We start from the raw sequence: 22796 nt of genomic DNA, 5'->3' as shown, positions 1-22796 counted from the left end.
GTACCAAGGATCAGAGGGACCTTGGTGTGCATGTCCACCGGTCCCTTAAGGTAGTGGGACAAGTAGATAAGGTGGTTAAGAAGGCATATGGGATACTTGCCTTTATTAGCCAAGGCATGGACTATAAGAGCAGGGAGGTTATGCTGGAACTGTATAAAACACTGGTTAGGCCACTGTTAGAGTACTGTGTGCAGTTCTAGAATCTGCATTATTGGAAGGATGTGATTACACTAGAGAGAGTGAAGAGGATATTTACCAGTGTGTTGCCTGGGCTGGAGAGTTTTAGTTATGAGGAGAGATTGGATAGACTGGGGTTATTTTCCCTGGAGCAGAGGAGATTGAGGGGGGACATGATTGAGAAGTATAAAATTATGAGGGGCATAGATGGGTAGACAGGAAGGAACTTTTCCCCTTGGTGGAGGGATCAAAAACCAGGGGCATAGATTTAAGGTAAGGGGCCGGAGGTTTAGTGGGGATGTGAGGAAGAATTTTTTCACCCAGAGGGTGGTGGGAATCTGGAACTCACTACCTGAAAGAGTGGTTGAGGCAGAAACCCTCATAACATTTAAGATGTATTTGGATGTGCACTTGCGAAGCCATGGCAGACAAGGCTATGTGCCTGGTACTGTAAAATGGGATTAGAATAGTTAGGTACTTGTTTGACCAGCACAGACATGATGGGCCGAAGGGTCTTTTTATGTGCTGCAGACCTCTATGACTCTATAAGGTGGTAGTGAGCTGCCTTCTTGAACTGCTGCATCCATCTGGTGTGATTACACCCACCGTGCTGATAGGGTGGGAGTTCCAGGATTTTGACCCAGCAACAGTGAAGGAACGGTGATATATTTCAAAGTCAGAATGGTGAGTGACTTGGAGGGGATTTCCAGGTGGTGGTGTTCCCATCTATCTGCTGTCCTTCTCCTTCCATGTGGTAGAGGTCATGAGTTTGTAAGGTGCTGTCGAAGGAGTCTTGGTGAGTTTCTGCAGTGCATCTTGTAGATGATACACACAGCTGCCACTGTGCATCGGTGGTGGAGGGAGTGAATGTTTGTGGATGTGCTGCCAGTCAAGCAGGCTGCTTTGTCCTGGATGGTGTCAAGCTTCTTGAGTGTTGTTGGAGCTGCACTCATCCAGGCAAGTGGGGAGTATTCCATCACGCTGTTGACTTGTGCCTTGTAGGTAATGGACATGCTTTGGGGAGTCAGGAAGTGAGTAACTCGCTGCAAGATCCCTCTGACCTGCTCTTGTAGCCACAGTATTTATATGGCTAGTCCAGTTCAGTTTCTGGTCAATGGTAACCCCCAGAATGTTGATAATGGGGGATTCAGTGATGATAATGCCATTGAATGTCATGGGGCGATAGTTAGATTCTCTCTTGTTGGAGATGGTCATTGTCATCGTAATGTTTTCTAAAAGATGTAGAATCACTAACATTCCAACCATGTTACTGCCTTACAAAACTGTCAGAACCTTTTAGTGAACATGAAATGCAATATTGGAGCATCAATGATGTGCAGGTTGATTTTTGACTCGCCCCAGTATTTTGAACATTTGCTATCGTGAGAGACAAGTTCTTCCAAATGTTCTATCACTTTTTAAGTAACGAAGCTTTTCTTGATGAGTATTTATATTTTAAATGTACTTTTCAGTAATTTGGATTCACTCTGTCCTAACTTTGAAATCATAATCCTGGTTTTCCAGGTACACGGTATACCTTTTTATACATATTTTCTTTCCATCAACAGCAAACCCCACCACCAAAAATACTTTATTTCCAGGCAATAGTGCTGAGGTTTCCCGAATTTACCCTCAGAATGATTGCAGAGGAACAAACCATTTGGCCCAACCAGTCCAGGCTGGCATTTATGCTCTGTTTGTACCGTGTCCTATATTCTTCATCTAAATCTATCATCACAACCCTCATATATTCATCTAACTTTCCCTTAAATGCATCTATACTATTCACTTCAACCACTCCCTATGCTAGCGAGTTCCACGTTCTTACCACTCTTGGGTAAGGAAATTTCTTCTGAATTCCATATTGGACCATTCTTCCCCATAAGAGGAAACATTCTCTCTGTATCCACTCTTATCAAAACCTTTCATAATTTCAACGACTGCTAATAAGTCACACCTCCAGCTTCTTTTTTCAAGAGAAATGAGAGCCAGCCTGTTAACTCTTTCCTGATATTTATACCCAGGCACTTCCAGCATTATCCTTGCAAATCTTCTTGGCACACTTTCCAATGCCAGAGCTGCATGCAGTACTCTTAAGTGTAGGTGTACCAAAGTTCGATAAATTTTAGCATAATTTCCCCACTTTTCAACTCAATCGCTCTAGAGTTAAAACCTAGTGTTTGGGTTGCCTTTTGTTATGGCCTTGCTAACCTGTAGCAAAAATTTTAGTGATTGATGAATTTGGAATCTGAGATCCCATTGTTTCTTTACCCCACTCAGACTTGGACTTTCCAAGTACTAAGTGACTTCCCTATTCTTCCTACCAAACTGTGCTTCTTCACATTTATCTGTGAACTTCATTTGCTAATTATTTGCCAACCCCGCAATTTTATTGATGTCCACCTGTAATTTGTTGCAACCCTCCTCGGTATTGACTATCCCCTAATTTGCTGTCATCCGCAAATTTAGAAATTGTGTTTTTGATTTAAAGTTTCGAATTATTAATGTAAATTGTGAACAGCAGTGGTCCTAGCACTGGTCCTTGTGGAATACCACTTTCCACCTCCAGCCACTTGGAATAACCGCCCTTTACTCCTACTCTCTGCTTTCTGTCTTGAGGGCAGCAATAATCCATTCTGCCACATGTCCCCTGATTCCACATTCTCTGACCTTATTCATTACTGTCATTGAAGGCTATTTGAAAATTCAGATAACTTACATCTAAACTCATTTATTCTTGGAATAAATCTAGATTTTTTTTCTCTATAACCTTTCCAATGATGTATGTCTTTGTGGCATGGTGACTAAAATTAAATGTAGCACTCTGAGAGCAGTTATACCGTTAATTGTGTGTCAGTGCCACATAGCTTTGGGCACAAGTTGATCCAAACATGGCAAGACAACTTGGAAGAGTACCAAACACATTAAAGCCTTCCCCTCCCCCCTCCTCCCCTGCCCCCTCCTCTCCTCTCTGCTTCCCCCTCCTCTCATAGGAACATAGGTACAGGTCTAGGCTATTCAGCCCATCCAGCCTGTTGTGCTAGTCAATTAGATCATGGCTGATCACCTACCTCAATGCCCACCTCAAGAGTATGCATTATCCCCATATCTCTTGATGTCATTAGTCTCCAGAAATCAAAGCTCAATGATTGAGCTTCCACAGCCCTCTGGGGCAGAGAATTCCAAAGATTAACCACCCTCTGAGTGAAGAAATTTCTCTTCATCTCAATCTTAAATGGCTTATCCCTTATTATGCCCCAGATTTTAGACTCAACAGTCAGGGGAAACATCTCATCTACATCCACTCTGTCATGCCCTGTAAGAATTTTGTAAGTTTCAATGATGTCATCCCTCATCCTTCGAAAGTCTAGTGAATGCAGACACAGTCTCCTCAATCACTCATAAGACAATCATGCCATCCCAGAGATTAATCTGGTGAACCTCTGTTGCACCCCCTCTATGGCAAGTATATTCCTTCTTAGATAAGGAGACCAAAACTGTACACAATACTCCAGTGAGGGTCTCATCAAAGCTCTATACAACTGCAGCAAGACATCTTTACTCCTGTACTCAAATCCCCTTGCAATGAAAATCAACATACCAGTTGCCTGCCTAATTGCTTGCTGCACATGCATGCTAGCTTTTAGTGACTCATGAACAAGGCCACCAAGGTCCCTATGGACAGCCGCACTTCTCAACCTCTCACCATTTAAGAAATATTCTGCCTTTCAGTTTTTTCTATCAAAATGAATAACTTCACCCTTATTCACATTATATTTCATCTGCCATGTTCTAGTCCTTTCACTTAAGCCTGTCCAAGTCCTCTTGAAGCCTCCATGCATCCTCCTCATAACTTACATTCCCACCCAGTTTGGTGTTATCAGCAAATTTGGAAATACGACAATTGGTCCCGAAATCCAAATCATTTATAATAGATTGTGAACAGCCGTGGACCTAGACCTGATCCTTATGGCACCCCACTAGTAATAGCCTACCATCCTGAGAATGATCCGTTTATTTCTACTCTCTGTTTTCTGTCTGTTAACCAATTCTCAACCCATAATAGTATATTTCCCACAATCCCATGCTCTCTAATTTTATTTACTAACCTCCTTGAGACCTTATCAAAAGCCTTCTGAAAATCCAAATACACTTGTGTCAATGCTACAAGTAATATCTTCAAAAAAACTCCAAGTTTGTCAAACGTGATTTCCTTTTCATAATTCCACATTGACTCTGCCCAATTTTACCATTCCTTTCTAAATGTCCAGTTATCACATCCTATATAATAGATTCTGACGTTTTCTCTACTACTGACGTCAAACTAACAGGTCTGTCATTCTCCATTCTCCTTCTTCCTCCTTTCTTAAATAGTGGGTTACATTTGCTACTTTCCAGTCCCCAGGAACATTTCCAGAATCTCATCAAAGATTTTCTAGCCGCCTCTTTCAAAACTGTGGGATGAAACTCATCTGGTCCAGTTGATTTTTCAACCTTCGGTCCAGTTAACTTTTTCAGTCACTACTCCTTTATTAATGCTAATTGCTTTTAGTTCATCAGTTTCACAAGCCCCTTGGTCGCCTAGTATTTCTGAAAGATTTTCTGTATCTTCTTTCATGAAGACAGACGCAAAGTAACTGTTTAGTTTCTCCGACATTTCCCTGTTCTCCAATATAAATTCTCATGTCCCCACCTGTAATGGGCCCACATTTGTTCTAGCTAATCTCCCCCCCTCCCCCCGCTTCCTCCACCTCTCCCTTCCCATTCCCCCTCCTCTCCCCTACCCTGCTCCATTTCTTCCTCGTCCCCCTCCTCCCCTTCCCCTCGTCTGTGCTCCTCTTCCTCTCTGCTCCCCTTCTCGCTTCCCCTACCCCTCTCCTCTCATTTCCCCTCTCCTCCCCATTCTGCCCCTTCCCTTGCCCCTCTGTTGCCCTTTACCCTCCCATGTTCTCTTTTCCCTCTCTGCTCCAATTCCTCCACCCTTCACCTCCCCTCTCCCCACTCCCTCTTCTCCCCTTCCCCATCCCCTTCCCCTCCCAGGTTCTCCCTGCCCATTTCGCCCTCCTGCCCCTTGAAACATGATCACCCGAAACTCTGTTACCAGTTTCCTAACTCACACCAAGTCGTGTTCATGCATCACCCTGGTGGTCGCTGACCTACAATGGCCCCCCATCAAGCAACATCTTGATTTTAAAATTCTGGTGCTTGTTTTCAAATCCTTGCATGGCCTTGCCCCTTCCCCCTCCAACTCCTCAACCCTCCGAGGTATCTGTGTTCCTATCATCCTGGCCTCTTGAACATCCCCGATTTTAATCACTCTGCCATTGGTTGCCATGCCTTCAGTTGCCACGTTCTAAGCTCCGAATTCCCTCCCTAAACCTCTTTGCTTCCCCACGTTGTTTATCTCCTTTAAGACGCTCCTTAAAACATACCTCATTGACCAAGCTTTTGGTCATCTGCCCTAATATCTCCTTATGGGCTTGTTGTTAATATTGTTTGATATAGCTCCTGTGAACCAACTTCAGACATTTTACTATGTTAAAGGCACTATATAAATACAAGTTATTTAGCTATTTTAGAATGTAAAATGAAGCATTCAAAATAGTTATCATGTTAGAGTCCTGTGGTTCTATGAAACTTTAATTATTTGGCTTGATTACATCATACATCTGTCAAATATAGCACCCATACATGTTTCATTGGTGTTTCTTTATGATGGGGCAGTGGGAATTTGGTACAGGGCCAGTAAATATCTTATCACTGAATCATGCTGATTTGCACATCCCTGGCAATATGGAGCAGGTCAAGTTGTTCTGAAAAGGTCTTCAGACATTTATTACTTCAGGTAACAAAGACGTGCAGGAAACAAATCGGTGATCACAAAAAAAACAATGAATGCATTATATCAGGGAAAAATATCCTCAAATAATCTGTCACAAAGCAACATTGGGGCCGGGATTTTCCGTGCCTGCCAGTGTTGGGCGTGTTCGGTGGTGTTAGTGGACAATATGGCGAGAAGGCCAAAAATCGATTTCACAATGTCGTGAAGCCAGTTTGCAATTGTCCACTCCATCTACCGATGGCGGGCTGCGTTTCCCACCATTGGACATTAGGAACTTCATTGTAATACATCAGCTTATCGTTATAAAGCCAGCCCACCGGACTCATCCCCTCCCCCGCTGGATTGTCCGCCCATGTCGGTGAGAAAACACGCCAACCTTCTTCACAACAGCATATATAAGGCATGCACCTGGCAGGCTACACTTCTCTTGGGACTTCAAGGTTTGTTTGCTTACCTTGCTTTGGTCAGCACTTGCAATCACCAGCACCAGGCTTCACAGACAGCACCACACCAATTTTAGGGGGTCTAATGGACAGGTGTCTACCTACCAGATCAGCCTTATGTGGGTGGCTTTTCAATGGCTGCAGGGCAAGGGCTTGTTTGGGGAAGGGAGAGAAGTGGCCTCAGGCAAGGGAAGTGGCTGCAGGACGAGGACTGTACTGGGGAAGGAGGTTATCCCAGGGTGTGTGTGGGGGCACATGTTGATCACAAGTGGCCTCAAGATGGTGAGGGCTGAGGAGGCAGTTTCCAGCAGAGATGAGGCCAGATGAAGATGTGAGGGTGTGTGTGAGAATGAGTGGTGATGTCCCTTGAGCTGGCAGTGAGTGAGATGCCAGTGAGTGTGTGATGGGCTTGAGTGTGTGAGTTTAGAGTGATGAGATGGTTGCCATCCACTGGCTGCATGGATGCGATAATTCACCCTCTATCTGCATTGGATGGCCAACCTCTTCTGTGCAGCACTGGCATTGACCACCGATGCCACCACCTGCCATGCTTTTTTGGTGATGCCACTGCCCGTACTGTGGCCAGAGCGGGGGTGGAGGACATCACGGCGGGCCTCCACCCTGTCCAAATGGCATTCCAATGATGTGTCATTAAATCTGGGGGCTGCAGTCTTTTTGCCTCTCGTGGACATCTTCCCTGCCGTAGTCGTAGGCTGGAAGCATTGAGATGTTTGTGCGTATGGCTGGACTTTAAATAAGTGTGATGAAGTGGTGAAGTGATGGTAGGCAGGTGAACAAAAGCCTACCCGCTATCGAAACGACATGTTTCCCAGGCACGTGGCAGGTTTGTGATGATACAGTGTGAAAACCCGCCATTGTGGCCAGGGAGTAAAACGTCGTTTTCCATGCCCGCTACTGCACTTGGTGCAAATCTACTACGATTCCTCCCTGGGTGATATACTGTGCCAACTGATGATGTGCGATGTTTGGATCAATACAGTGTTGTACTTATAGGAGCCACTAAGAATAGGCAACAGACCTTAAGGGTTCACCGCTTGTGTCTCTCAGATAAGATACATGTGAAAATATTCATTACACCAATGTAAAATTATGCTATAGGTCATATCCATGCTGATTTGATTTTGCACTAAAGTGCCTTGAGATAATTGCTGGGTATTGTAATTTGAGCCCACTCAAGAACAAACATGAAAGTACCAAAGATATCAATGTCATGAAATTATGGCAGCATTTTTTATTTTTGAATGCAACATAACCCCACTGTCTCTGCACATTGAATTAAATGTCACTCTGCCTATGTCACTCTGCTTGTCACTAACTGTGAGACTGATACCAGGTAGATTTTTTTAATCTTTTACTAGTTCTGACTTAGCTGCTGCAGTTAAGAAATATGCTGCAATACAGATTCGATGAAAAGAGAAATAACAAAATAAATTTCTCAGAAATTTGAGCTCACCTCCAATGTTCAGTGAATTGTTATTCTGATCTAGATTGTGAGATCCATTTTTTACATTGTTGCCCACAGTTTATATTTGATACTATGCTCCCATTTTTAAAGGCAGCATGATACAGCACCTGCTGGATTGAGATTGCATTTGTAGCATTTACAATTCTACACATCCACTCATGAAGTAATACGCTCAGAATATTTTGACCTCATTTTGAATTAAATCTAAATATAGCTTCCAGAACAGACGATGAGAAAACAGTTCAATTCGAACTGGCACTGAATAAAAATGGCCTGAGTACTTGGGTAAATTAAAGATGCCATTCCCACTTCATCTATCTCTCTCTCTCTGCCTCTTTTTTGTTTTCTCTCCCTTCCCTTACACACTTACATTTTAAGATCCACTTCTTCAAAGTATTTTTTTTTTCTACAATATTAGGTCTAAACCATTTCATTTAATTAAATTGGGTATAATCCATTCCACTGTGAGCCAGCTTGTTCAAATTTTAAGTAAAAGCAGAAAATGCTGGAAATCTTTCGGTCTTTCAGCATCTGTGAAGAGAAAGGAAAGGTTAATGTTTCTGACATAGTTATTTCATCATAAATAAAAACTTTGAATGAAGAATTTAGGCCTAATAGTAATTTACCTTTTCTCTTTACAGGCACTGACCAGAACACTCATATTTAGATTTTCAGCACTTATAGGCTTTTTACTTTTTTGATATATGTATATATTGTCTTCAATTCAGTTTGTCTTGGCAACGCATTATCTGGTGAAGAGAAATTGATATTACTTGACATGCAAAAATATGTTGCATGGATTTGAAACTCATTTTTTAAACTTGCATGTTTACAGGCAGAAGCGGACAAGAATTCTGCCATTTGTGACAATTATATGTATAATTTACAAAACTGCTGTTTCAGAATAGCCTTAACACTTTGGATGTTTCCAGTGAGCAGATATATATTGATATCCTTGAGTTCTGAGATTAGATAAATATGTCAGAAGTGAAAAGGATTGGCCAAGTTGACTGCTTTTAGAAACTGGAAAGCAAGAGCCTGCAAATTTTCAAAGTCAAACAAATCTCAGTAACAAAATACATTGGGTCATAAAAACAAAAAACTGCGGATGCTGGAAATCCAAAACAAAAACAGAATTACCTGGAAAAACCAGACCTGCTGAGTTTTTCCAAGTAATTCTGTTTTACATTGGGTCATAAATTGTTGTAGTAGGGTAAAGCCTTGGATGTTGAAGTTTTAAAATTTTTTGCATGGCGAGCTGATAATGACATGGTGAGGGAGACAGGGCATCATCTGGGACATTGATGAACAGGGCAAGCAACTCTATCTTCTTAACCAATCAGGTCAAGGAATTGTGAAACTGACAGCGCAAGGACTTGAAGGAAGTGTAGATTTGAAATCAATGTCAAGTCAGATACAGAAAGAGAAGGAAAGAAAGATTAAATTGAGCGAAAGGAAGGGAACAAAGGAAAAGTTTGTTCCTTTACATTTTTAAAATCTCCAACAATTAAAATCTGAAATTAGTTTTCAGTGCCAGAGAGTTTGACTGGTAATAATTAACACTTATGACATCATTAAATGGGTTATTAGACTGAAATGGACAGGATTTAACTTTCTGTTTAGTTCATATGTAATGCACAAATACAGCACAAATACAGGAACTCACCAAGGTTCCTTCCAAACCCGCAACCACTACCATCTAGAAGGACAAGGGCAGCAGACACATGGGAATGCCACCAACTGGAAGTTCCCTTCCAAGCCACTCACAGTCTTGACTTGAAATATATTGCTGTTTCTTTGTTGTCACTGGGTCAAAACCCCGGAAGTCCTTCCTTAACAGCACTGTGGGTGTACCTACACCACATAAACTGCAATGGTCCAAGAAGGCAGCTCACCATTACCTTCTCAAGAGCAATTAGGGATGGGTAGTAAATGCTGGCCCAGCCAGTGATGCCCACATCCCATGAATGGATTTTAAAAAAGCATCTTTCCCTTGCTTGAAGTTGAGGTATAATTCATGCATGAATAATCTAAGTCCCATTAGCCTCAGTGTTATTTTGGCAGTAAAATATAGTCTCTTATTAATGATAGAGTGTACGCCTGCTAGGTGTGGGCCCATTTAACAACTTCAGTTCTAAAACTGGGAATTTTGAAGAAGACTGCACTGGCGATGTGTGGATAATATTGATACTATTAATATAATAAGACCTCTTGGTATCAGTACTTACAAGCACCGGGTTTAAAATAAACACAGAAAAACACAGCAGGTGTGGCAGCAAGTGAGAGAGAAACAGTGTTCACATTTCAGGTTGTGGCCTTTCATCAGAACTGCAAAATGTTTTAAATGTAAAAATAGCTTTCATGTAGGTGAAATGGGGCAGGGTAGAAAAAGAACAAAAAGGAAGTTTTCTGATAGGGCGGAAGATGGGAGACATTAAATGAGAAAAGAGTTGGTGGGACAGAGCCAAAGAGAGTTGTAATGGGACAAAAGTTGTAAGAAACAAAAGATGGGCCCAGAGGAGATGTGAATGGCAGAACAATAAACAGCTGTCAGCAGAAAGCGAAGTGAGGAAAACAAAATTTAAGGCTGACACAAAGAAAATAGAAAAAAGGAACAGAGATTACGGTCTAAAATTGTTGAGCTCAATGTTGAGCACAGAAGGCTGTAAAGTGCCGAATCAAAAGACAAAGTGCTGTTCCTCGAGCTTGCATTGAGTTTCATTGGAAAAATGCAGTAGACAAAGGACAGATGTCAGTGAGAGAGAATTAAAAGGGCACTGGAAGCTCAGGGCCATGTTTGTGGACTGAACAGAGATGTACGGCAAAATGGTCACCCAATTTGTGTGTGTTCTTCCCAATTCAGAGGAGACCACATCACCAGATTTAACTTAGTGTGAATCAAGTGGTACTTGCATAGGTTTTCTACTGTGGAGCATCCCACCTAACAGCTGAGCCAGGAGCTTGATTTAGGAATTGAGAAGCAGACACCAGGTCTGCTGATGATTAAGACATACTTTACTTGACTAAACGGCATAATATTTTTATACTTTTTAATCTTCAGAGGCCATTCTTACATCATGTTAACAAACCATTATTCAAAACCATTTGTGAATTACTGTAAATTGTGCCTGATTTCATGGGCTTGCAAATAGAGATCGTTTACACTATCATAGAGCACTTTGTTTTATTTAATTGTATAGAACCTGAATAGAACAAAACAAAGCTGATAAACATAATATGACCACCTTTAGCAGGCAATAATATACCTTCACTGGATTCTAGTAATTCCTCAAATAATTAATATTTGGCTATTGCTGAAAAAAATGACATGCTGTTGAAGATTTTTGTTTTCCATTCATCATAAGAATACCAAATCTCAAAGGGAACAACAATTTATACTGCATGAGAAGAGGGTGCTGATTGGTTGGCAAGTGGACTCTGATTGGTAGAGGCGTTGCCATCAGGAATGCGTCAGGGAACAGTTAACTGCCAAGCTTTTGGTTAAACTCAAACCGGGCAGGTCGACTCTGATTAGTCAAGAAAATGGCATGGGGAAATCAGGGAATGGCCATCCCCAAACTTTTGTTTAGTTGAAAAAGGTGCAGTGCGTGGACATTTTTTTTGCAAAGGACAGGACCCAGTGTGTGAATGGAAGTAGCTACTAGCAAGCGTAAGTGAGCCACACTGCGAGCGCGACTGATAATCTTAAATTGGCTGTTACTGTAATTCTTAGTACAATCAGGATTGTTTAGTAACTGTTGGCCAATTGCTGAATCACATCTAATGTTGGACACTACGTTCTGAGTTTTGCAAGCATGAGTTGAGTATTTGCCTGCTGTGAACAGCCGAAGGGACAGGCTGCTAGATACGACCCACCAGTCATTGGGATGTACAGCCTACATACCTGGCATCACACTGGCACTGAAATTCATATGCCGCATTACACATTTGTATGGTAGGCAGAATGCCTTTTTGGCTTGATGGCAGCTCTCCTGTTAGTGGAGAAAGCCTCTCATTTGTCGCTACATATTAGAGTAGCAGGGTGAAACAAATATCTTCACCTGTTGCTCAAATTTCTGAGACACCTTACCCTTCCAGGGTAATCTGAGGTAGACTGGGGACTTTTCAGGACCGAGAGTGGCAGCCATGGATCCATTTGCAGGATACACACTGAGCAATGATCTTATTGGGGTAGCCATTATCCCACAGGATAGCTTTTATGTGTCCTATTTCAGAATCAAGCTTGCAAGGTCAGCAAATGACTTGGGCTCTATTTACGAGGTTGCCAATAAGGGCCAATCTTATAGCGCATGGAACTGTAGGAATCCCAATGCGTACATTGACTAGTGAAGGTCGGCTTGCAGTAGACAGTAGTAGAGAACCCACTGGCAGATTTCTCAACTAGCACATCAAGAAAAGGGAGCTCATTTGACTGCTCTATTTCACAGATGAATTTGAGCACAGGATGTAACCCATTAAGACATGTAAAGAAATGCTTACGTATGGCTGCAGATTCAAATATAGCAAATGTATCATCTACATATCGGAAATATGCAAAGGGTGGGAAGCCAGGAGTTATTCGTTTCTCATGGAAACCAGTGAAGATATTGGCGAGTGTTGGGCCTAACCTTCCTCACTCAATATACACATTGGGATTCATGTAGCTCAATGTGCTATAAGATTAGTCTTATCAACAATCTTGTAATTAAGGCCCTAGCCATTTGCTCACCTTTCAAGCGTGATGCAGAAATAAAGCATATCAAAGCTATCCTGCAGGACAATGGCTACCCTGATCAGATCATTGCTTGCTGTGTAAAGCGCAAACTCACAATGGGCCAAGGCTGCCAGTTTTGGACCCAAAAAGTACCCTGTCTACCTCACATACCCTGGAAAGGCAAAGTCTCTCAAAAATTTGAACAATGGGTTAAGCAAGCAGTTTCATGCTGCCACCATGCAGCGGCTAAATGAGTGGTATTTTCAACTATCAAGATGCCATCATCAGTCTAAAAAGACATTCTGTCTATCACACAATTGAGCAATGTTACGTATGAATTTCAGTGCTGGTGTAATGCCAGGTGCAGTGATTGGCTAAGCCTTGGGGTGTTAACACCTCAGGCAACTAGAGTTGACCTGCCAACTAATCAGCATCCTTTTCTTTTGGAGTGTAAATTGTTGTGATTGTTTGAAATTTGGCATTCTTATGTTTGTCCTTATGAGTGTAAGATGAAAGGCTTTGGCAATTTGTCTCTCTTTTCATCAATATTTTGGTAATCATTTTCTTTAATGCTTTAATAGATTGTTTACCTGTTCAAAGGTTCTTACTGGCTGGTGGGTACTAATTACCAATAGATCAGTTAGTTTAAGAATTTGAAAATGAGTGCGCAGTCCTCTTATGGTCATTGTTACAGTGGATGTTCTAGCAGGTTCTGTTGCCGAATATATGACCTTGAGCTAGTTAAAGCATGAATTTTCTACTCATTGTCCTCTACTCAGGATAAGATCTACTACAGATTGTATTGTGGCCACAGAAACAATGTTGTCTAAAGCCATAACTGTGAAGCACAAAATCCCAATCTAATGTATCTATTGGAGCTAAATGACAACGTCTTGTTGGTTCATGTAGTGTTGATAGATGACTAAAGGGAAGTAAGTCTCCGGAGCATTCTGCATCGGTCACTTATTGGTCATTAGTAGGCTGTACAAGTGATAGATAACAATGGGAGTGACTCTGACCTTCTTCACACTTACCACATCCCATCATTTTTGATGACAGGAAGGATAAAAAATGATTATCTTGCTTTATGCGTTATAAATTAGATTATAAATTATGTTGGTTTTGGGACAAAATGTAAATCCCTGAAATTAAATTGTCTCATCCATTTCAAATTATATTCACCCCAAAGAGGTGCAAAATTACTTATGCAATTATTTAATGCTAAATTTCAATATTAAGGTTGTATTTTATTAATTAAATTTGCAACAGAAAAGTATTTTCCATTCATTGCTTTGCAGGGTTGAATTGCCGTACCTTCCGATAGGCGAGCTGGAGCGGGGTCCGCTCGCCGATGAGTAAAATAATGCGGGGTGATGTCAGGTGGGCGTCCTGATGTCACCCCGTGTCATTCATGTTCTCAGGTCAGCGGGTGTGCAGCTGACTCGGCTGCATGCCCGCTGATCTGTCAACAACCTATTAAGGCCATTGACAAAGTAGTTAGTCATTAATGAACCTGCCCATCCAACCTTAAGGATGGCAGGCAGGCCAGGAGCCCTGGCGGGCTTCTGAAAAAGCATGGAACCTCATCCACAGGTGGGATGATGTTTCATGAGGATTTAAAAATCTCATAATATTTTAAAATAAAAGTTATGAACATGTCCCAACTCAGTGTAACATGAGGGGACACAGCAGGGAAATTTTTTTCTCAGCTTTATTTAAAGTTTAAAATGTGAGTCGATCCCTCTGAGACAGCACATTGCCTCAGGGAGACCTTTGCGCTCTTCTGCATGTATGCGTGAGGGAATCACTCCGCCCGCACAGGGAGTGCATAGCGCTTCCTAGCAGACATCACGCTGGGGGGGCCTTAATTGGCCCACCCACGTTAAATGGCAACGCGCCTCCAACCAGGGGTGCCAATCGGAAGCCCGCCCGCTCCCCTTCCTGCTCCCGCACTTTCGCCCTGACTGGGGGGAAAATGTTGCCCAATTTATTTCCTCTGTCATTTCACAAGACCCACGTTGTTACATCATAACAAGAGGATGGGCCAGAAGTGACAGCTTCTTTATCATCAAACAAACTTTCTGAGGAAAACTATTACCCTGTAGACTAATGGCTGACACTGAGCCAAATAATTTATGAATAAAATTAAATTTCTCTTTAAAATAGTGAGCATAAACTATTTCCTATTCCCCCAACTTTTTCCCCTTCATTCCTCTTCTGTGGTTGCTTATTCCTTGCCGGGAAATGTTCCATAGATTTTGATTACCGCAGTGCTCCTTTTAGATGTGTGAACCATGATCATGTGGTTATTTGACTGCAGGGGCTATCACAGCTGAGTTTAACAAGGATCATCAGAAAAGTGATCAACTGCTTTCCCTTTCTTGACCCAGGACATTTGGCCAACTGTGGCAGCCCTACTGGTGTCACAGCTGATTGGCTACCTTAGTATAGAGTTGGAATCTAATTTGTTGTATCCTGGTTTACATGGCACAGTGACTTGTTGGATAAACTCACTGAGCCACCGAGGAGCACCAGCCTCAGCCACTTCTTCATGAACTGCATTAATGAGGTGGCAATGCATAATCCCAGTGCCAGTGTGAACGTTCAGTCGGCGGTGAAACTTTGAAATTCTTTCCTCTCTGTACCTTGATTTAGAAGCAGTTGGTAACGGTTACTATCTCACATAGTTATTGTCTTGCATATGAACACCCAGAAATGAGAGACAGGAAAAGAATGGCTGGTCCATCAAACATGTCACATACAGTAATGATGCGTCTGGGCATCAAAATTCCCAAAGCTCCCCAGACACTAAAGGACATGAAATATCTTGGGAGGGGCAAGAAACTCATCCAGCTTCCTTTTCATTGCTTATAGTGAATCTGCACTCATTGTGTGGACTGACTGCTCATTTCAAAGGGTAGTGACTATCTGAATAGCAAAGCCTCCTAACATCTAACTTAGTTATATACTTACATAACTTAGTTGTATGTCCCCTGGTTATCTCGCCTATCTAATTCAAAAAGTCTTTCCACAAGGACACAGTGTAGTCTTTTCATTAACTTAAAAACCTCAATCACATGTCTGTGCTTTTCTGGATAGACTCAGCTCTCTAAGCCCATCATGGTAACCAAGGGCTTTAAACTAGGTTTCAGCCTAATAAGTATCCTTTGAAACTTGTCAAGGTCCTCTTTATAACCCATCATGTCTGGGCACCACAACAGGAAACAGTATTCTAGTTGAGGTCTAATCAATATCTTACAGAAAGACAGTGTTTTTTGTTTTATATTTGTTTGTTTTAGCACTGCATTCACTTTTTTTCTGCTTTAAAGCCTCATTGCACTGCTTGTGAACCTTTAGATACTATAATCATGCACTATAACGCTTAGTTATTGCCTGCTCAATTGTCTTTAACTGTAATCCAGTGTGATGTTAGCTTTACCTATTTGCAAAGGACTACATTTATCTGTGTCAAATAACATCTGTTAGACATTGTCTTATTGCTTACTTGCCGCCCCCCTACCCTGCCACCCCATCCTGCCCCGCCACCACAACCTCTCCATTGCACCTGCTTGTTGTCATTTTTTCTTATGTAAGATTTGCACATTTCTTCACATCACTGGTCATGTGACAGTGCTGTTCTGAGGTTGGTGGGAAGACACCTGATTTGTATGATGTCAAGCCAGACACCCACTACCTCCCTCTGAGACCCATGCCTCCTCCTGTGTAAGGGAATTGACTAAATATATCTATATTTATATGTATGTTAGTGCTCAGCTTCAGAGCCCATATGTCACTTATACATAGAACAATTGTAAAAAAAAATGATAAAATATTCTTTTGGCTTTTTCAACTCCACAGTTTGCCAAAATTGTGTTATGTAAATTGTGCTTTTAAAGAATATCACAGGATAATTTATTGATTTTTGTATCAGTTTTGAACAGCTTCTGACTTATCATTCGTTTCTCCTTTACGGAACAAGCAGAACATATATACTGCATGGAGTCCCAAACATGACATTGAACTGGTTATTAAAATACTTAATAAATTACCCTCTCACAATCTGCTGTATTCTTAAAGATACATTACAGTTATATCTATGTTGCAAACAACAAGTCAAACACATCACATGATACAAGTCCATTTGTTCTAAATCACTGTTCTGAATCATGCAGTATGCTTGCATTGTGATTGGTCATGTTAATATTAAGCTACCTACATATTTAGGTTGGTGATTTTACTGGCAAGCAGATTTGCCTCTCGACATGCAAAGGATGCTCTGATATTGAGCAGACTGCTTTAAAAAAAGAGTATCTATTGTACAAAGACTATTAAAAGCTCTAACAACAAATTTGCACTGTTGTAATTGAAATGTAATTGTGATTTTGTGAATTGAAGATATTTCTTATTTATTTCAGTGGAGAACAATTTTTTTTGTAGCATGATCTTTTAGTGAAATTTCATTTGTTACAGTAAGAAAGTTAAAAACAATGCGAAAGATTTCATCTAAGCTTTATGTAACGGAACTGCAGATCTATTCTTCTGAACAGATGTGAGATTTTGTTACATAGTGCATGTAAGAATTTATTCCCCAATCCATTTTAATAAACTGTGGGGTTAGAAGTGAATATTAAAGGAAAATAACACCTCCATTTATATAGCCTCACAATGTCAAAACATCTAAAAGAGCTTCACACAATAAATATTACTTTTGAAGTGGGACAGTTACTCAAGCAAACAGCAGACCCTTAAAATCAAAACAGCACAATCAGGGGCACTTTTATCTGACCACACTTACCATTTCAAGTCTGTATTCGACCTCAGCGAATGCTTTTCATCATTACTTATCTCTTGCATTTCTTATTTGGTTGATTGAAAATGAACTCATTTATTATTTTAGCATGATTACACTGTAATTAAAACAACACTGGAAAATTGGAATGGTATTGATCCAGTGCTGCTTATCTTTAACGACCAATTAATCAAGCTAACTGGCCTTCAAAGAATTGCCTACAAATATAATTATTTTATCATGCCGTGCATATGTTTATTTGCTGAATAAATTAATATTGTTAATGATAATATAAATTAGATTTAACTGAGCATTCTGAATTACTTGATGTAACTAATTAAAGGATGTTTTAACATGATTTCTGTAAATCATGGTGCACAGAAGTCAATCATACTGAACAGCCATATGGGTACAGTGATGGACTAGTTATGTTACCAGGATAGTAATCCACTGAATGTGAATTCAAATCCAATCTTCAAGTTTGAGAATTTGTAATAATTTTAAAATAATTTGAGAATGGTTCCAGTAAACATGAAATAAAAATCCAACTGGTTCACACATACCCTTTTGGGAAGGAGGTCTTACCTGACATGGCATATAAGTGACTGCCGTCCACAGCAATGTGGTTGACTCTAAGCTACTTTCAGAAATGGTCTAGCAACCTATTCAATTGTATCAAACCACTGTGAAGTACACATGAGTTGCAATTCAAGAAAAAGCCAAACCTCCACCTTCTCAAGGGCAGTAGCGATGAGTAATAAATGTTAACCATGCCAGCGACACCACATCCTGAAAATGAATTCCTTAAAGAATGCTTTAGCTAAGATCAGCTCACTCAGCACAGATTGGGGATTGAACTAGAAACCTCATGCTCTATATGGCTCAACGACTCACTCAAAAGACTTGCTTAGTCATCAGGGAAGTCTGTTTCAATGATCTGTGCACAGATTGTAATATTTCAAAAACATTTGAAATAAAAGCAAATGTGCTGATGGATTGAGTGGAATTACTTGCACTGGTTCAGTGTGTGGTGTTTTCGCACCATACAGTATTGATCTGATTCAGGAGCACGACCATGGTTGTTGCACTTTAAGCTACCCAGCCAGAAGACATTGATGCCAACAAAAGCCCCTTACTTCTTTGCCCTAGCTGAGGTGAGATAATTCAGCACAAACTAAGGTAGAACCTAGGTCCCTGTGTAGCTTTGAATAAACTCACTGAGCTACCAGTAACTCTCTCAGTTTATCCCCATTGACCTGCCTTTCTCTTTTTGCCACTTTTTAAGACTTATTTTCATTAGAGCTGAGATAATCAATGTGTAACTGTATTTGTGAAGGCTTCTAATCTACAATTCTAATTTCAATCTAATAAATGGTGATTGTTTTCTTCCCCTGGTTTTCAAGACGATAACCCAGCCCAGATGAGTGCAACAACACTCAGGAGGCTCAACATCATTCAGTACAAAGCAGCCAGCTTAGACTGGCACCCCATCCACCACTTAAACGTTCACCCGCTCTATCACTGACACACTGTGACAAGTGTGTACCGACTACATGATGTCCTGCTAAGGCCCCTTCAATAGCATCTTCCAAACTTGTGCTCAAGGGCAGCAGGCACATATGAACACATATGAAGGGGCAAGTTCCCCTTCAAGTCATACAGCATCCTGACTTGGAAATTTATCACTGTTCACTCACTGTCACTGAGTCAAAATCCTGGAACCTCCTCCAAAACAACTTTGTGGATATACCTTCATGATATGGACTGCCACCTTCTCAAGGGCAGTTCGGGATGGGCATTGAATGCTGGCTTTGCGAATGATGCCTTGAATTAATCAAGAAAAATGATAGGGTGCAAATGTAAGATAATCAGTAAGAGTTAAAGGTTCAAAGGAATTCTTCACGCAGAGAGTGATCAGACTGGATTCTTTTGCTACAAATGATTTTTGAGTAGAATCCATAATTTAAAGTAGGAGTTATTTGAAAATTAGAAATATCAAAGACTATGGGGAACAAAGAAAGAAAACAGGAGACATTTCAGTGACTCTTTGCAAGACTTCAGGGCATCCCAAAGCACTTTTCAGCCAATGAAGTGCTTTTGCTTGTCACTGTTGTATTGCAAGCAATTCGGCAGTCAATTTGAACACAGCAAGCTCCCACAAAACAGAAATGTACTGAAGACCAAATAACATATTTTAGTGTTGCTGATTTTTTTTTTATTCATTCAGAGGATGTGGGCTTCGCTAGCTGGGTCAGCATTTATTGCCCATTCCTAGTTGCCCTTGTGAAGGTGATGGTGAGCCGCCTTCTTGAACTGCTGCAGTCCATGTGGTGTAGGTACACCCACAGTGCTGTTAAGAAGGAAGTTCCAGGAGTTTGACCCAGCGACAGTGTAGGAACGATGATATATTTCCAAGTCAGGATGGTAAGTGGCTTGGAAGGGAACTTCCAGATGGTGTCGTTCCCATCTATCTTTTGCCCTTGTCCTTCTAGGTGGTAGTGGTCATGGGTTTGGAAGGTGCTGCCTAAGGAGCCTTGGTGAATTCCTGCACTGCATCTTGTAGATGGTACACACTGCTGCCCCTGTGCATTAGTGGTGAAGGGAGTGAATGTTTGTGATTGTGGTGTCAATCAAGCAGGCTGCTTTGTCCTGAACAGTGTCAAGCTTCTTGAGCTTGTGGGAGCTGCACTCATCCACGCAAGTGGAGAGTATTCCATCACACTCCTGACTTGTGCCTTGTAGATGTTGGACAGGCTTTGGGGAGTCAGGAGGTGAATTACACGTTGCACAATTCTTAGCCTCTGAGCTGCTCTTGTAGCCACAAAATTTATATGGCTAGTCCAGTTCAGTTTCTGGTCAAAGGTAACCTCCAAGATGTTGATAGTGGGGGATTCAGTGATGGTAATGCCATTGAACATCAAGGGATGATGGTTGGATTCTCTCTTGGTCGAGATGGTAATTGTCTGACACTTGTGTGGCACAGATGTTACTTGCTACTTGTCAACCCAAGCCTGAATATTGTCCAGGTCGTGCTACATTTGGACATGGACTGCTTCAGCATCTGAGGATTCGGAGTTGATTGAGGAATATATATATTGGCCAAGATACTGAGGATAACTGCCCTGTTCTTCTTCAAAACTGTCCCATGGGATGCTTTCTCATTCATTTGAGAAGCCAAGGTTTACTGCCTCATCCGAAAGATAACACTCCGACAGTACAACACTCCCTCAGTTCTGCTGCAGTATCAGCCCCAGTGTTTGTGTGTAAATCTGTTAAGTGGGACTTGAACCACAACTTTCTGACTTAGACAAGTTAGATACCAAATGAGCAAAGGCTGACATGGAGTAAAATGGTTTTAGACTAGATTTGTGAAGAGACGAAACAGTTGAAACTTTATGTGCTGAACGGCTTGTGTCTACTGTCATATAGGAATCCTTTATCCTTGCCCCTCTATTTTCTGGATTTTCCAAGCTTGCTTTGCTGTAGAATTTGTGAATGTTTTCTCTATCGAGGCAGGTTTTTTTAACTAGAATTTGTTGCCGTGGCAAATGCATCAATTAAATCCACAGGTGGGGAAATGAAAGAATGCATGGTAAATGCCAGGAATTATCAGCAATTCATGTATTCTAGAAATTGCAGTCTGCCATTTAAATTTCCCATTGCCTGTCAGCTTGCCTCAGTAGGTAACATTCTCACCCCCTTGAGTCAGCAGGATATGAGTTCAAGCCCCACTATGGACTTGAAAAGATTGACACTTGAGCGCAGTAGTACTGTCATTGATTGAGGCCCTATTGCCTGCTCAGGTGGATGTAAAGGTTTCCATGATGTTCAAAGAAGGGCAGAGAACTCTTCCCAGTGCCCTATCCAGCATTCATCCTTCAATATATCACAGAAAACAGATTACCTGGTCACTCATTCATTTGGCGTTCTTTCAGTGTGCCAAATGACTGTCGTATTTACCTATAACAATGACTGTACTTCATGGATAATCTATTAGTTGTAAATATGCTTTAATACATTCTGGTTCAGTATTCTGCATTGACATACAGCAGGGCACTTTTGTACCTGGTGGATGTGGTTGCCTCTCCCGGTACTCCCATTACATGGGTTGTGGGTCTCCATAAACAAAAGATGATTAAGGCCATGGGATGAGGATTCATAATGTGGCCTGTGAATCTTTCCACTGTATCACACCCTGAGAAAACAACAGTAATAAGTAGTTTGCATGAAGCAACTTTAGATGTAGAGCAGTCCACTGAATACTCCAACTTAACACATTGGCCTCTTTGTAGCTGATAATTCTTATAATGGAGACTTCCAGTAAGTTCATAGGCGTGATGTGATGAAAGTGCTCTCTGAGTGTTAGCGGAGCTTTCTGCAGAGGAGGCACAGTAAGTGATACCTCAGTCAAAGATTTTATGTAATGGGATTCTATATATAAGGGATTTTACAAAAATCAAGTATTTTCAAGTTTGTTTGAATCCCTTAGGCATGTTGCACCTCCAGTTGCTTCCGGCGTGGCCCACATGGCACTCCTTACTGAGAAGAGTGCTCGCACAGGCATCCCTGCCAGCACTAGAAGCGTATGAATTGCTGCTGTCGTGACGTCACCCAGCCCTACCTCTGAGGTGGTGTCCAACTTTCAGACATAGACAATGCAGATCCATTAGACGAATTTGCTTGTCACTCACCAAAGGTCAAGCGTTCATCTGCAAGAGGGGCCCAGCGCTTAAAGGACCAGGCACCCAACTTGCAGATCACGTAACTTTGAGTAACTTCTGCTATTGCAATATACCTGGAAGTACTCTGGTGTTTTGGGGTGTTGTGCAAAGTTCCTGGATTTGGCAGGGAGCTGCATCTGCACAGGGAAGGCAAAGGATTTGGTGACCTGTTCACATAAATGTTGCAGCAGGCATTGGGGTTGCAGTTGCAGTGCCTCTAGTCTTAGGCATGTCAAGGAGATGGAGCAAAGGCTGTGGAGAAACGAAGGTCTGCATGCTGCCCTCCACCAGGTTGCAGCCACATTACTCTGAGCTCCTTGACAGCGATAGGAGGCTGCTTGGCAGGCCAGCCAATGGACATAGCACCTCAGTGTGAATGCCCATTAGCAGTCTTCTGCGTGCTGCCCTTTTGGTTCTCATCTGTTTCCTTTGCAGCAGAACTTACCTGCGACCTTGCCCTCCAGTGAACTGGCACATGAACCACCCTTTCTCCCTGGCCAGGCTGCAGCCTGTTCATGCCCATTGATTCACTGTGTGCAGATCTTGGCTCTATACTAGTCTTTAAGATATATGCAGTGCCAGTATCTGAGTTGATAGCTGCTAGTGTCAGATCAAGTGACAGGC

General features: G+C 41.6%; 1 protein-coding gene across 1 annotated transcript in view; it reads left to right on the top strand.

Annotated features, from left to right (window-relative positions):
* frmpd4 (FERM and PDZ domain containing 4) overlaps positions 1-22796 on the top strand; it is a 441501-nt gene that overhangs the window by 5716 nt on the left and 412989 nt on the right. The gene's annotated exons all lie outside the window — the stretch shown is intronic.

The sequence above is a fragment of the Carcharodon carcharias genome, chromosome 18 (genome assembly GCF_017639515.1).
Source record: "Carcharodon carcharias isolate sCarCar2 chromosome 18, sCarCar2.pri, whole genome shotgun sequence".
In the NCBI taxonomy this organism is placed as follows: Eukaryota; Metazoa; Chordata; class Chondrichthyes; order Lamniformes; family Lamnidae; genus Carcharodon; species Carcharodon carcharias.
The sequence above is the reverse complement of the archived record's forward strand: the minus strand, read 5'-3'. Positions and strand labels throughout refer to the sequence as shown.